Raw genomic sequence first — 2302 nt, 5'->3', positions numbered from 1 at the left:
TACATGAGCGACAGTTCCTGCGAGGGTCCTTTGACTCAGCCGTTGGTGGATATGCCAGTACCCGAAACCCAAATCCTCATGAGGCACCCGATGAGCATAAAGGCCTCTTATTGTTCACCTCCCAGAGGTGGAAGACGAACGCAGCTCAGGAGAGTCACCAGAGTACAAGGTGAAGAAAAAAGATGTCGCTGAGGTAAATGAATGATTAAGAAGTGACGATTGATGACGGGGTGCAATGAAATTAGGAACCGGGAGGTTGTGTAAATCTAAAAACAAGCAGTTGGGTGCTTACGCTGTTTCTTTTGTGAAAATCTCTCAACAGCTCGACGATGCCTTTCTAGAGGCCTTTGAAAACTGACATCAGTAGCCTTGTGGGAGCAATGATGAGCTGTCAAAATATTAACAACAGGTTCCCTCCTCCTCACCCCACGAGGGGGTCGTGCCGTCTCAGGGGTCATACCTTATCCAACACGCCATGTTCTTGATGCCTCCCTGGACCCCTGCCCTGTCGACCCCCTTCCCTCTCCCCTGACTGTCCCCTGCCACCCCATCCAACTCCTCCTCTCATTCCTGATCACCACCCGGGACCCCTGCCCCATCCAACCACACCTTCTCTCTGTTCCTGATCCCCACCACCCTATCCAACCCTTGCTACGTCCTGACTGCCCCCCCGAGCCGTTGCCCCCTTTCAATTCTCGTCACCTGCCCTTTAACCTCCCCGACCCCTATCCACTCCCTGACAACCCACCAAATTCCCCTGCCGTCTTCCAACACCCCGTCCCTGATACTTGCCCCCTTACGGCACTTCTTGGAGCCATTCGGCATCAGCCGGCCATGACCGGAAAGGGAGCTGCAGGGGCCCGAGCCGAGCCGGACACAGCCGCTCGGCCGGAACCTGGACCAGTGCCGGTGCCGCGAAGTCAGGGCAGGAGCTGCTCAGCCGGTACCGGGACCGGTGACGCAGGGCTCGGGCTAGGCTGTACAGGGCAGGCGCTGCTCGGCCTGGACCAGAACCAGTACCGTGGGGCCTGAGCTGGTCAGGAGAGTCGGGGCCCGTGCTGGGCCGGAGCCGCTCAGCTGTGACCGGCACCACTGGCCTGGGGTCCAAGCCAAGCCAGAGCTGTTCAGCAGTGACCGGCACCAACGCTGTGGGGCCCGAGCCGGGCCAGCTCGGAGCCACTCAGCTGGAACCGGCACCGGTGCTGTGGGACCCGAGCCGGGCCGATGCCACTGAGGCCAGAGCCGAGGATGCTTGGCTAGGACTGAGCATGGGCGCTCAGCCAGGGCCAGGCCAAGCGCCAGGCCAGAGAGAGACACTCAGCCTGAGCCGGACTGGACCGTGCCATGCCTCTCTTCACGACTGCCCCCCAGCTTACCTGCCTGCTGCTTGTTTCAGGCTTCTCGCAAAGATCTGATTTGCCGGAAGCAGGGGAGGGGGAGGAGAAGGAGGGCGGTGTGTTCAGGGGAAGAGAGGGCAGTGAGCTGGGGCCGGGGGCCGGGTAGATAGCTGCCCGAGCTTTAGTTATATTTAAAAGCTCTTTTAGAACTAGTTGTCCTGTAACAACTGGTTCTAAAAGGGTTTCTAAATTTAACAACCGGTTCCTGCGAACTGGTGGGAACTGGCTTCAGCTCACCACTACGTGGGAGTAAATATATCATGCATCAGCTGTTTTTGCTCATGTCTGAGACACAGATCTCAAGAGGAAAATCCGGAAAAGGACAAAATGGAAGAATGAACCAGTTCAGACTTCCTTATGGTAGGGGTTGTGGTGTCCATCTTGACAGGCGGCTGTAAAAGGTCGTATTAAACCAGGCAATGAATAAAACATATTTATTTAAATGTGTCAATATGAATGTGTCCCCTTTCATATTTGTGTTAGTAAAAGACGGTACCAGTAAGTCATTTCTACACAGGCAGCTCTCTTAAAGAAAATATATTACATCCCCAGGGAAGTTGGGAGCTTCGGCGGGGTGAACCTTCTTTCTCAAGTGGCCAGAAAGCATAGTAAAACTTTAAATAGAAGACAGGTAACAGTTTGGCTTTCAGAGAGGGACACTTACACTTTACACATTTCCACCCCACCATCAACTTCAGCCTGGACCATTCCACACAAGAGATCCACTTCCTAGACTCTACAGCACTAATAAACGATGGCCACCTAAACACCACCCTATACCGGAAACCTACTGACCACTATACTTACCTATATGCCTCCAGCTTTCATCCAGACCACACCACTCAACCCATTGTCTACAGCCAAGCTCTATGATACAATCGCATTTGCTCCAACCCCTCAGACAA

The sequence above is a fragment of the Gopherus evgoodei genome, unplaced genomic scaffold (genome assembly GCF_007399415.2).
Source record: "Gopherus evgoodei ecotype Sinaloan lineage unplaced genomic scaffold, rGopEvg1_v1.p scaffold_68_arrow_ctg1, whole genome shotgun sequence".
NCBI lineage: Eukaryota > Metazoa > Chordata > Testudines > Testudinidae > Gopherus > Gopherus evgoodei.
This window is presented reverse-complemented; position numbering follows the sequence as displayed.